The following is a 15,000-nucleotide window of genomic DNA, read 5'->3' as shown; positions in this document are numbered from 1 at the left end:
TTGTATTCTTCCATCTTCACCTCTTAAGGAATCTCCTCTCTCTCTCTCTCTCTCTCTCTCTCTCTCTCTCTCTCTCTCTCTCTCTCTCTCTCTCTCTCTCTCTCTCTCTCCTCTTATTTCAACTACTTACCGTTCCCCCTCTTTCCTTTCCCAGCTTGTCCCTTCCATTACTGTTACCCTTGTTCTCTCTCTCTCTCTCTCTCTCTCTCTCTCTCTCTCTCTCTTGCACACATATATTTAGACATATATAGATAGATAGTTAGATATAGATAGAGAGAGAGAGAGAAATGATAATTCTCAAGCTTTCACCCCGTGTAAGTAAAGACTGTCGTGTGTGTGTGTGTGTGTGTGTGTGTGTGTGTGTGTGTGTGACGTCACGCTGCGCTACTCTTTCGTCACACTGATGTCACTTGGTCCACCTTGAAGTGTGACCGTAACAGGTAATCTCAGGTAATTTTTTCTCACGAGACGAGAAGAATGGGAGCAAAAAGTCAGTCAGTCCGTCCCCCTCTCTCTCTCTCTCTCTCTCTCTCTCTCTCTCTCTAAAGGCTAAGAGGTTTCAATCTACACAAATGCGGGTGGTTGTTTAGGACAGTGCGGAGGAGGAGGAGGAGGAGGAGGAGGAGGAGGAGGAGGAGGAAAACTAGCCAATCACAACTCGCCAAAACTTTTCTCCACCAATACGAATTCAGGAATAACTTATATGCAATGCTAACGTAGTTTCTCTCTCTCTCTCTCTCTCTCTCTACACCACCGCAACCTCTTCTTCTTCCTTTTTCTCCTTCCTTCTCCTTCCTTCGTCATCTTTCTCCAGACTATAACGGAGGAGGAGGAGGAGGAGGAGGAGGAGGAGGAGGAAGCAATATAGACCACTGGTTCATTCGGCGTCTCAGTCACTCTTCCTGTGGTTCATTCACTGTCTCACTCACTTTATTTGACTCACTCACTCTCTCTCTCTCTCTCTCTCTCTCTCTCTGCTGTTAGGTTAATTTAATCCTTTCTGCTACTACGTTCTTGATTACAGAGTTCAATGCTGAGATTACCACTGTTAGGTCTCTCTCTCTCTCTCTCTCTCTGGAAAGTCACTCCTTCCCTCCCTGTCTTATCAATTTGCAGCGCGCTCAAGCAGTTGTCTCGCACACTCTCGCAGTCTATTCTCACTTTCTCTATCTCACTTTCTCACTCCCTCACTCACCCACGAATCGACTGACTGACTTCATTCTAAAACTAACTCTAAGACTCACTTTCACCTTTCCTTCCTTGGGTCATTCTCTTACTTGTGAATGATTTGCACTTCGTATATCAATTTCTTCACGTGTCTCTCTCTCTCTCTCTCTCTCTCTCTCTCTCTCTCTCTCTCTCTACATCCCTAACCTAATTATTCTTCCCTTTCTCTTCCTTTTTTTTTCTCTGGCATGGTTCCCTTCTGCTATTTCATCCTTCCTTCCTTCCTATCTTCCTCTCTCTCTCTCTCTCTCTCTCTCTCTCTCTCTCTCTCTCTCTCTCTCTCCTGTTATTGCTTTTTCTCCTATTCCAATCTTCTCTCTTCCGACTCTTCTAAACTTTATTCATTCTGTATCTCTCTCTCTCTCTCTCTCTCTCTCTCTCTCTCTCTCTCTCTCTCTCTCTCTCTCTCTCTCTCTCTCTCTCTCTCTCTCTCTCTCTCTCTCTCTCTCTCTCTCTCTCTCTCTCTCTCTCCTTTGGTCTCTTCTATTACTCTGGTTTCTATTGCATTTCCTTTCTTTCTTATTAGCTTCTTTTATTCTCTTTCTTCTTCTTTTCCCTCTCCTTTACTCTCTATCTTTATGTAGTTATTCTTCTTTCCTTTCTTCCTTTCATAATTTTTGGTCTTTTTTCTCTATTCTTTCTTTCTTCCTCTTTCTCTTCCTTTCCTTCCTCGTTTTCAGTCTTTCCTTTTCTTCCTTCTCTCTTGTACTTCCCTATCCCTTCTCTTTCTCTTTCCTTCTTCATTCTTTCTCTCCTCTCTTTACCATTTTTCCTCTCCTTCCCTCTTTCTCTCTCTCTCCATTCTTTCTCTTCTATCCTTCCCATTTCCCTCTTCTTCGCTCTTCTCTCCCTTTTTATATCATTCCACCTTCTCTTTCCTTCTTCTCTCCCTCTTCATTCCTTCTCTCCTGTTATCTTTTTTTTCCTTCCCTTTCCCTCGTTCTCTCCATCCTCATCTCTTCTCTCCTGTCTATCATTTCTCCTCCCTTTCCTCTTTCTCTCCCTCTTCATTCCTTTTCTCCTGTTATCTTCTTTTCCCTCGTTCTTTCCATCCTCATCACTTCTCTCCTATCTATCATTTCTCCTCCCTTTCCTACTTCTCTCCTGTCCTTGCTTCTACTCCTCCCTTTTCCCCTCTTTCCCCTCCACTCCCCTTCCCTTCCCTTCAATGGCCAGTCATCAGCGTGAAGCGAGGAAAAAATCTCCTAGTTTCCCTCGTTTTAAGCACCTCAGTGTAAACAAAAGCGGGAAAATAAATAAATCGGCAAAGATGATAAATGTTTTGAAAAGAGAGAGAGAGAGAGAGAGAGAGAGAGAATTGTGTTGGTATTTTTTTATTTCTATCTTTCTTTTTTTAAGTTATTTTTATTGTGTATTATTTCATGTTTTATTTGGGGAATTTTCAGCTTAATTTCATGCAGTAAATAAAATCGCAGAACTGGGAATGTATGTATAACTCTCTCTCTCTCTCTCTCTCTCTCTCTCTCTCTCTCTCTCTCTCTCTCTCTCTCTCTCTCTCTAAGGGTCAGAGAGGGCGCAATGGAGGAGGAGGAGGAGGAGGGGGAGGGGGAGGAAAACAAAAGGTGAGGAAGCGAGAGAAAACAAGAGACAGGAGGAAAAGGCTTAGAAGATTTTTTTTACCTTCAGTTTCACCTCGACTGAGTTGTGTGCGTGTGTGTGTGTGTGTGTGTGTGTGTGTGTGTGTGGATAGGTGGGTAGGTTCTAATCTTCTTCATCCTCCTCCTCCTCCTCCTCTTCTTTCTTTTTTCACGAGCATCACCTCCTCCTCCTCCTCCTCCTCCTCCTCCTCCTCCTCCTCCTCTTCTTCTTTCTTCTCCTCTTCCTCTTCCTTACGGATCAGGAGCTTCCAGTCATGCACCTTTACTTCCCAGACCGTTCTGTAAGCCGCACTCGCACGCATGCACGCGCGTAAAACTACACACACACACACACACACACACACACACACACACACACACACACACAGAGACAGACACACGAAAAAATCCCATCATCTTCTAATAATGTATGCGGAAAAATTCTACAACACACACACACACACACACACACACACACACACACACACACACACACAGGTGCATGCAACAAAAAAACAGACATACAAACAGAAAAACGCATCCAACAGTCTTCCGCCCACTGCTGTTTGTACATACCTGAAACAACACACACACACACACAGACAGACACAGACAGACACACACACACACACACACACACACACACACACACACACACACACACACACAGGCCAACAGCAGAACTAAGCTGTCACACTACACGTATTTTTGGGAGGTGAACTGAGTCGAAGAGAGTATACACACACACACACACACACACACACACACACACACACAGACAGTCCCCTTAGGCGAATAGCAAGTTACACACATCCAATCTGTATGCAATTTTAGAAGTCGACTCTCCTCTCTCTCTCTCTCTCTCTCTCTCTCGCATCTGTTCCCCAGTATCGTAAATAGGATTAGCCAAAAAGGATAACGCCTCTCTCTCTCTCTCTCTCTCTCTCTCTCTCTCTCTCTCTCTCTCTCAAGTAATACATTCTTTTCTCCATAGACTCCTTCCACCAAAGCTTTCTCTATGACCATTCCTCTTTTTCTCCTCCTCCTCCTCCTCCTCCTCCTCGTCGTCTTCTTCATTCTCCTCCTCGTTTTTCCCTCATTCTCCTCCTCCGCCCACACCTTATTATCTTCTAAACACAATCTCCCAACTCTCTCTCTCTCTCTCTCTCTCTCTCTCGCCGCACACTCATCGGCATCCCTCTTCTCTCTCTCTCTTTCCTTCCTTTCTTTTCTTCATAACAACTTTCTTACCCATTACCCTTCTCAGCTCAAACTCACTCTCTCTCTCTCTCTCTCTCTCTCTCTCTCTCTCTCTCTCTCTCTGGAAGTGCTACCTCTTACCACCACCACTGACAACTAGAACCACCACCATCACCACCACAACAACCACCACAACCACCACCACTGACAACTAGAACCACCACCATCACCACCACAACAACCACAACCACCACTACTGTCAACATCTAGAACGACCACCACCACAACAACAACTAGAACTACTACCACCACCATCACCATCAACAACAACAACAACAACAACAACAGCAGCATAATCAAGGAGGGCCAATAAAGCTTCTATGTTAGTGCCGTGACTGATTTACTAGTTGCATAGTAAATACGTATATAAAATGCAAATTTGCTAGTCATTAAGAAGAAAGGGTTAATTACCTACTGTTTGGGCTATTGCTGGTGTTGTTATTGGTGTTGTTGTTGTTTTTGGTGTTGTTGATTTGGGTGTTGTTGTTTTGGGTGTTGTTTTTATTGGCGGTGGTGGTGGTGGTGGTGTTGTCTTCATTATCACCATAAAAAGTAATGATAATGACGAGGATAGCAAAAATAACATGATAATAATAATAATAATAATAGTTTACGTCATTTTTATCGTAACTTAGCTTAACCTGACTTAATTATTACCACTATTACCACCACCACCACCACTACTACTACTACTACTACTACTATTACCACCACCACCACCACCACTACTACCACTACTACTATTACTATTCCTATTCCTACTACTATTACTGCGGCTACTACCACTACTACTATTATCACTTGCGTCTAATTTTCCCATATTTTTCCAACATTAGACGAAAAAATTAGATTAAAAAGACGATAAATCTCTCTCTCTCTCTCTCTCTCTCTCTCTCTCTCTCTCTCTCTCTCTCTCTCTCACATACACACCACTAGAAACGTGCGACTGATAAGAAAGAAACAGACGAGACAAATAGCGTTAGATCAGAGGAGGAGGAGGAGGAGGAGGAGGAGGAGGAGGAGGAAGGGAGGGGCGTGTCCGAATCACATTATCTCGTCTTTGGCTTCGGCTCTGAAACTTGTTCGTGTTGACACAGAAGAAGAGAATCAAATAAAGACCGATTACTTTCTCTCTCTCTCTCTCTCTCTCTCTCTCTCTCTCTCTCTCTCTCTCTCAAATTTGATCGGCTTACAGGTGATGAAGCTTCTCTTAATACCCCCCACTCAAAAGCGCGCACGCACACACACACACACACACATATAGACACACGCAAACAGATGCTGGGAGGGAATTCAGAATGTGACAAGTTACGATATTTAAAGCGGTTTCTGTTTCTAGTGACAGAGTGGTGGTGGTGGTACTGGTGGTGGTAGTAGTGGTGGTGGTGGAGTACAAAGAGTTATGAAAGAGTGGATATGTGTGGAATTTTTCTTTTTTATTAGTGGTGCTACTACACTACTGCTACTACAATATATACAGTAGTAGTAGTAGTATTAGCAGTAGTAATAGTTATGATAATAATACCCGACCACCACCACCACCACAATTACTCCCGTCGTAACCCTGCCATCACTAAAGTAAATAAACCAACATCACCATCACCACCACCACCACCACCACCATCACCATAATAGCAACTACTGCACCCACCATTACCATGCCCGACTGTACCACCTGCACTAATTAACCCCACACACACACACACACACACACACACACACACACACACACACACAGCTTTTCAACCAGTTTTCCTTAGCTTCAGTCAACACCAAGATGTTAGCCTAATTCTCTCTCTCTCTCTCTCTCTCTCTCTCTCTCTCTCTCTCTCTCTTCTTTGCAATTCAAAACTCTCACTTCTTTAATTTGGAACTCAAACTTACTTTCAATGGAGATTAAAAAGAGCCACGCCACATTCGGCCAAATTTTAATGTCGACCGTTCTGTTGTGTGTGTGTGTGTGTGTGTGTGTGTGTGTGTGTGTGTGTGTGTGTGTGTGTGTGTGGAGCGTAGGGCGTGGCTAATGATATGTTTGAATACCTTTACTTTGCACTCTGTATGTGTACGTATGTATCAGTGTGTGCATGCATGTATGTATGTATGCATGTATGTATGTATTGAGTCATGTGTGTAGGTCGACCGTATACATGTGTACGTATACATATTCATACGTACACAGCATTCTCGCGTGTAATTTTATCCTGCAATGAAATATTACTTCACACACACACACACACACAGGAAATAGTTACACCAGCGTGAGGGACGAATAAAAAGCTCTTCAAATCAAATTAAATAAAAATACAACAATAACCCAAAATAAAAACTCCAAAAACTTTTAAAAAATAAATTAATGAATGCCCATAAAACAAATCAGAGTAGTAGCCTCAATTTGAAAAGCACGGACTGAAAGTAAACACACATCCCGTTTTCATTAATATGCAATTAGTGAAGTGCCCCTCGCAGTGCAGGTGAGGAGGGTGTTGTGTGAGCGGCGTGACTCGGCTTCACTCACGCCGTTTTTCACGCTACGTCTAATTACTTTTTTGAAATCACGTTCCTTCATCCCCTACTTGTTATGAATATTGCCGCCATCACCGCTACTGCCATCATAACTGTGAATGGATCCGTGATGTGTGCTTGTACTGTAACCGCTGTTGCTGCTGCTTCTACTACGACTGGCTGCTGCTACTACTACTACTACTACTACTGCTGCTGCTGTTGCTGTTAAAATTTTTTCTCTTCTATTGCCGTATCTGCAAATTAATTGTTTCTAATTATCTCTGCTACTAAAACTGCTACTACTACTATTACTACTACCATCACTGTCACTATTACACATAACCTAACATAACCTAACCTAATTATTACTACTGCTACTACTACTACTATTACTATCACTGTCAAGATTACAACTACAAGGAACACACCACTGCCACCACCACCACTTCCCTTACTCTTACCACTGCATTCACTCATGTATTATAGACGTCATTGACTCAAGCAGGTATGTCGTGCCCAGTCGATGACCTTAAACGCTTCCTCGGCAGTGAAAGAAACTACGCAAAAGGGAGCGGCGATCGAGCACCTCAGCCCCACGTTACGACCAGGTAAGTAGCAGGTAACTGAAATAATAACTTACTGGTAAAATAAGGATGACAAAAAGAGGGAAGTAATGTATCAGATGGAAAGGTAAGAGGAGTAGGAATGGGTAATACACTTAATAGGTAATAGAATAATACAGGTGAAGGAAACGTGACATACAGGTAAACGCAGGTAACCCAGGTAACAGGTAGTAAATATAGACACACAGGTAACAAAAATAACATAGATTGAAAGAGGTGGCAGGTATATAGAGATTAACACACAGGCATAAACAGACCGCAAAACAGGTACATACAGGTAAACGTACAGGTAACACAGGTGAGGTACAGGTATATACAGGTAACCACAAGCCACACCTTTCCTCATTTCCTCTCAGGTGTGACAATGGCTTCCCCCCAACACTCCACCTGCTCCTTTATATATATATTCAATTGAGAAGCGAACAATAATAATAATAATAATAATAATAATAATAATAATAATGAAAATAATAATAATAACGTAGCTTCTATTACACTACTGCGCGCATGTGGCATCTTTTTTTCATTACCTCGCTCAATGAAACTACAAAAGAATTAAAATTAAGAGTTAAATGAAACGGCACTTAAAAGTCTGCCTCTGAGAGAGAGAGAGAGAGAGAGAGAGAGAGAGAGAGAGAGAGAGAGAGAGAGCCACCCACCCACCCACCCAAACAACCATTCACACGCACAAACACACAGACAAAACCAGAGAGAGAGAGAGAGAAACAGACAAAACACAGTTAGTACGAGACACCCAAACAGACCTCATATTAATAAAACTGGCAGCACAAGCGAATAAAACAGCAATATGCACACTGGCACCGTGACACCATTGCAATACAGAGAGAATGGGATTATTAACTCGTCCATTATAGAAAACGACTCGTGTGACGCCCTTCCCCCAACCCGCTATACCTACGTGACGTGTGAAGCTTCGAGTGAAGCTACTACGGTGCTCTGAAGAAAGATTACACGTGTTAATAATAGAATTGTGATTGAATAGGAGTGAGATAAAAAAGAAGGGTCTATTTTTTAATACATGCAAATAATTATAGATGCTGTATAGTGAGAAATAAAAGTAAGGAAGCAAAGAGATTAAGATAGAGTAAGAGAGACCACAGGTGTTAATAGTAGAATAGTGAATGAATACGAGAGATAAAAAGAAGGGTCTATTTTAATACGTGGAGGTAATTATTGATGTTGTAGTGGAGTGAAAAACTAAGTAAGGAAGGAAAAAGAAAGAGTAATAGAGACCACAGGTGTTAATAATAGAACAGTGATTGAATACGAATGAGATAAAAAAGGGTCTATTTTTAATGCATGCAAGTAATTATGAATGCTGGAGTGGAGTGAGAAAATAAAGAAAGGAAGGAAAAAGAAAGTAATCAAAGCATATAAAAGAAATAATGATAATTTAATACAAATGAGATAAAGATAAAGGTCTATTTTAACACATGGAGGCAATAATGGATGCTGGAGTGGTGTGAAAAATAAATTAAAGAAGGAAAAAGAGAGAGTAATCAAAGCATATAAAAGAAATATTGATGATTTTAATACGAAAAAGATGAAAATAACACATGCAGGTAATAATGAATGTTGGAATCGAGTGAAAAATAAAGAAATGAAGGAAAAACTGAGTAATCAAAGCGTATAAAAGTAATAATGATAATGATTAGAAACAAAGGAAGAAAGGAAAAAAAAAGTATAATATCTAGTGTGTATAAAAGAGAAGTAACAATAGAATGATTAAAAATACAGAAACACGAAGGTTTTTAAAAGTTAATCAGCTCACGCATCGAGACAAAAGAATGATAGTTTTAACTCAAAAGAATAAAATGTGACGAAGATAAAAGGAAAAACAGGAAACGAGAGAGAGAGAGAGAGAGAAATAGAGAGAGAGAATAATACAAAATATACCTCAAAAATTAATAAAACACGAAATTGAATAAGAACAGACATCCTTTTAACATACAAAGGAAAAAGAAAAAAAATAAAACATCATACACTCGACAGATAAAAAAAATATATATATCGTACCTCAAATTAATAAACACTAGACACAAAGGAGCAACGCCCCCGAAGCCCCCCAAAAAATAATGACAATAATTCTCATGCAAATTGAAAAAAAAAATGTAGGAAATATTAATTCACAAACGCTATGAATGATGATGATAATAATAATAATAATAATAATAATGACGACCAAGGCAAGGGAGTCGTGGGGAGGTAGAGAAGGAGGTGGATGGGGGGGAAGGGTCAAGTTTCAAGGTTATAGGAGAAGGGATCTCAAACACCTTTCATTGCTACGGGATCGCCTTCATTATGTTCTGGAAGCCATTTTGGGGGATTGGATTAAGCTTAGCAAGGTTTTTTTTTTTATTTATTTATTCTATTATTTTATTTTTTCTTATCCAGATGAAAGGTTTGGGGAGTCACTCACTCTATCCTTCATTCATTTGCTATCCATTATTCAATATCTATCTAATAATTCCTTATGCATCATCGCTTTCATTCATCATTCATCAATCGTTCACTTGACATTCCCTAGTTTGTCATTCATTACTTGCTATTTACTTCCCATTTGTTATGCATCATTTTATCAATTCTTACTAACTCCTTCAGTACAGGAGCGATTTTTTCCCCCATGAGTTTTGGGTACGATTAGACGATTTTATTTACATTATGAACTGTCTATGGAGGTCAGAAGATTAAAGGCCAAAGTCTTCACTATTTTAATCCCCCACATAAGTTTCTGAAGCTGTATCAAATCGCCTTATATCAAACAGAATGAATATAAAAACGCGGCATGGTACTGAAGGGGTTAATCATTCATCTTTCCTCATTTAACCTAACCTAACCTAGCCAAACTATCACTAGAAGATACCCAAGTGTGTGAAACCTCCCTATAGTCTTTTATCACCTAACCTAACCAAACTGTAAGAAACTTGTCGATTGTCTTTACTAACCTAATTTAACCTAACCTAGCTAAGCCAAGGGAGTCTACAAGATGTATATAGTACTGAAAGACTTAAAAGGGACCAGTATTGTGCCGTAACACGACTGGAACCTTTACAAACTATAAATACTTAAACAATATACCATAAAAGCTATCCAGCACCACTAGATCAATAAAGTAAGGCGATCTGAACCTTTTAATATCCTCAAATGTCTTAAGATGTTAAATAAAAGGATTTGGTTCTATAGGTTCAATAAAGTAAGATTCTCGACGTCTGTCTGTGTGTGTGTGTGTGTGTGTGTGTGTGTGTGTGTGTGTGTGTGTGTGGGGTTGGGATTTGTCAAGCTTATGATGTCGATAGTGAGGGAAGTGAGTGAATGGAAGGATGGATGAATGAAGATTGTGTGTGTGTGTGTGTGTGTGTGTGTGTGTGTGTGTGTGTGCGTGCGTGATTTTCATTCATGCTCCACTTATCATCCGTTTGTCCTTCATTTTTCCTTCACTGCAGTATCACACCACACACACACACACACACACACACACACACACACACACACACAAAAAGCAAACACATACAAACTGCATTCATTTACATACTCATAAATATCCCTCACACTTCTCTAGAGCTGGCATAAATACAGCACACTAATTCATCAACACACTCAACGCACGCAAATAAACGAAAATGTGAAGGTAAATCTTTAATCAATGTGAGATAGAGAGGAATATTATCACGTTCAATGAGATAATTCAAAAGTTTTCGCTCACAGGAATATTGTAGAATGATCAAAAGGTGGATAAAAAAGAGATCCACGGTATTTCCCCTCTCTCTCTCTCTCTCTCTCTCTCTCTGTAATAAAGCTTATGGTCACCAATATATCGGCTCCTGTCACTGTCACAACTTCTCACACTACACGACGCGTTCTGTGGTCCAAACTGTGACAACTTTTAACCAATCCACTCTGACACTCCCTCTTCCGCTCTTCCACTTCACTCCTACGCTCTTCCATTTCAACACTGACACTCGTGAACTCTTGTCTTCCACTTCCACTCTCTCTCTCTCTGCTTGTTCTATTACTCCACAATATCTTACTACATCTTATTTTATTGCATACGTTATTTTTGTTTTCGCTATATCCACATTACATCCACATCGTCACACAGTCTCCTTATTACGATATCCACACACTATAATGCCTTCCTATCCACACTGCCAAGGCATTTTCATAATATTCACATTCCCCATGATTGCTGGTTGCCTTTTATATCCACACAACCAAAATCACAGCTTCCCATCACGATATCCACACCCACACCCACACCCTCCCCCTTTCAGTTTCCCCGTTATATCCGCACCCCATTTACAGCTTCCCATCATGACAACAACATCCACATCACATCACACGTTCCCATTACATCCACATAGTCACAGCTCCCCATCATGACATCCACATCTACATCACACTTTTCATTACATCCACATACAATCACAGCCTCCTATCATGACATCCACATCACATCACACTTTCCCATTACATCCACATACAATCACAGCCTCCTATCATGACATCCACATCCACATCACATCACACCCTCCCATCACAGCTTCCCATCATGATATCCACATCCACATCCTCCCATTACATCCACACACAATGACATCCTCCCCATTACATCTACACCAATAACTTCAACAGTATCCACACTACCTCACCACACCACATCTGTCACCACACCTCCACACAACACCGCTCCAGTCATCTATCGGTGCTTTGCGTAGCGACAGACAGGAGCAACTCACTTAATTTATCACCACCTGGACACCTGGCTCACCTGTTTACGGTAATTAGCATTTAAATCACTTCCTCGGGTAAGGCACGCGCGTCACCACCACCCACACTTCACTGGCGGCCGCTACAGGGGTGGAGACGCCGCTGGACACCACTATCACCAACGGATTAACTGTCTGTATCACCACTCGAGTCACATACACAAGCCAGCGGGAGAGGAGGATGTGTATACCTCCATCCCTCACGGCGGCCGAAGCGACACTGAGCGGGGCCAGCAAGACAGCGGCTAGCGTTGACTGGCCCCGCCCCCTAACTCGACCTCTCTTTAACACCCCAACCCGTCTCCCTCCTCTCCCCCTGTGCAAACATCCTCCCCCTTCAGTACTCGTGTGAGATAAGTAACGCTCCCGCAACCCTGGAAATGTGCTCTGTCAGGGGCTAAAAGGAGCGGAGATACAGGGCGAAGTAATGGGGTCAGCGGCGGGCGGTGAGGGAGCGACTCGAGCACCGCCGTTTATATTCCCAGGTCGAGAGGCGTTTTGGCGCGCAGGGGACGACATGACGACCTCCCACCAACCCTGGACGAGGTGGTGATGTATTGAGGGACGACCAAACCCGACACACACACACACACACACACACACACACGCACAAGGGTTGATTGGCTGAGCTTAACCAGATCTGTATGGGTGGCACCAGATTTACCACGGCACTCCTGACCTGAACAGCTGCTGGCTTGTGCTGGCTTGTGGCTTTCGACAGTGACTTAATAAAACCTCCTCCTCCTCCCACCGTCGGATCGCAACTTTCCTGACGTTGATCTGTACACTAGTCACTTAAAATGCTCGTATGCTAAAGTCCACATCTAAAGTACCGCTGAAGTAAAGTTTGACGGAAAGAAATAAAGAGAATAGTGTTTAAAGATAGTTGTAAGATAAGAAACGAAAAAGCCTCAGTGTGTTTTATGATGAAGTAAAGTATTAGATAACAAAAAAAACTTGACTATTTCTGTAGTTTGCCAGTTAATCTCTTACGTATTCTCTTTTCCTCGAATCCATACTGATAACAATTTCTTTCCTCAGTGTTAAATATATAGAAAGGAAAATCGAGGCAGTGAACGGGAATAATTCTGTAACCTGAAAAAAGATAAAAATTCGACCTCTACGTCCTTCTCTGTTGTATCCATAGAAATAAACAATTCTTTACTAATAGTTTACTTACAGCAACGAATAAAAGCAAAGGAAAACCGAAGCAGTGAATGGGAATAAGTGTGTAGCTTGGAAGAGAGACCAAATTTTTAACCTCCATGTCCCTTTCTGTTGTGTTCATGCAAATAAACAATTCCTTGATAACAATTTCCTTACAACACTGAATAAAAACAAAGGAAAACCGAAGCAGTGAACGGGAATAATTTTGTAGCTTGAAAAAGGAGCAAAATCAAGCCTCCAGGTCCCTTTCCGTTGTGTCCATGTAAGCAAACAATTCCCACAGAGCTCTGAACATAAACAAAGGGTGTAACAGTGAAAGGGCTGAGAGTTCAAAGCCCCACTAGTGAAAATCATACGCGGGGCAGAATAACGCGAGGCTCTTCAAACTAAACGACACGGCACAACTTGGAATAGAGAACACGAGGGAACATAAAGGAAGAACAGATAAAATGGATAAATACGGAGGCTGATTATAAAGAATGTGGTTAGGATATGTTATAGTCTGTGTACTCTAAAGTGGCTCCTGGGTCTCGCCGGTCCGAAGGGTGTCCCTGGGAATGCGTGGTTGTCAGATCTTGAGGAAAACCGTGAGCTCTCCTTGTCATAAGCGCGTGAAAAACCCACATAGTATAAAAAAACAAAAACAAAAACATTATTCACATCAAATCAAGGACGATATCAATACAGTATGTTTGAAATCCAGGGGCCATTTTAGAGTGAACAGAGTCTATAGGTCTCTTAAAACTATACACGTCACGAAACATCTTGGGAGAGAGCACGAAGGAACACAAAGGAAAAGCAAATAGGATGGATTAATATAGAGGCTACTTATAAAGGATGTGTTACGATATGTTAGGAGACTCCTTGAAACGACATGAACCGATACATCTTGTGAGCGAAAACACGACGGAACATAAAGATAGAACAAATAGGATGGATAGATACGTAAGCTGCTTATGAAGGATGTGTTAGGATATGCTAGGATACTCTTGAAACTACACGACACATTACCTCTTAGGAGAGAACTCGGAAGGGGGAACATGAGGGAACACAAAGGAAGTACAGATAGGATGGATAATTTCGAAGGCAGCTTATGAAGGATTTTGAGTTAGGATATGCTAGGACTCTTAAAACTACACGATACGATACACCTTGGGTGAGAACACGAGGGAACACATAGAGAGAACAAATAGGATGGATAAATACCTAGGCTACTTATGAAGGATGTGTCAGGATATGTTAAGATGACATGTAATTGTTTAGGATACGATACAGTATACTGTGGAATGGCCAGATAGGATAAAGCGTTGCAGGATAGCGTGGATGTGTTAAAATAGAACGTGAACTTAACGAAGGATGTTAAAGGATAGGATGTGTTAGGATGACATGTAAAATAGGATAATACTGAGGAATGGCTAGGTAGGATAAAGCGTTACAGGATGGCGTGGATGTGTTGAAATAGGACATGAACTTAACGAAGGACGTAAAATGATAGGACGTGCTAGGATGACATGTAAAATAGGATACAATGAACTTGGGAGAGCAATGGAATGTATTATAAGACTGATATGATGAAAAAAACTATTTACTAATCCTACAATGTAATGAAGTAAGTAAAATTAAGAGCAAGTGAATGTGAGGCCAATTTAGAATGAAATTAAATCCTTCCTTGATCCCTTCAGTACCATGACGCGTTTCCAAATCCATCCTTCTTACTATTTGCTGATTTAATACACCTTCAGAAACTCATGAGGGGGATTAAAATAGTGAAGACTGTAGCCATTACTCTTCTGACCACCTCCTCCTTCGTAATGTCAATAAAATGCTCTACTAGTA

At 41.3% G+C, this 15,000-nt stretch overlaps 1 protein-coding gene across 6 annotated transcripts in view; it reads right to left on the bottom strand.

Moving 5' to 3' along the window:
- LOC123508480 (guanine nucleotide exchange factor DBS-like) overlaps positions 1 to 15,000 on the bottom strand; it is a 322,244-nt gene that overhangs the window by 230,081 nt on the left and 77,163 nt on the right. For 3 of the 6 annotated variants that reach the window (XM_045262232.1, XM_045262233.1, XM_045262234.1), the window contains exon 1: positions 12,000 to 12,205. The exons of 2 other annotated variants lie outside the window; for them this stretch is intronic. The gene's annotated coding sequence lies outside the window, so the exon portion shown is untranslated. Of the gene's footprint in view, positions 1 to 11,999; positions 12,206 to 15,000 lie in introns of those variants that run through there. One more of the 6 variants, XM_045262235.1, reaches the window with a different exon arrangement.

This window comes from Portunus trituberculatus, chromosome 24 (genome assembly GCF_017591435.1).
Source record: "Portunus trituberculatus isolate SZX2019 chromosome 24, ASM1759143v1, whole genome shotgun sequence".
NCBI classification, from domain to species: Eukaryota; Metazoa; Arthropoda; class Malacostraca; order Decapoda; family Portunidae; genus Portunus; species Portunus trituberculatus.
This window is presented reverse-complemented; position numbering and strand designations above follow the sequence as displayed.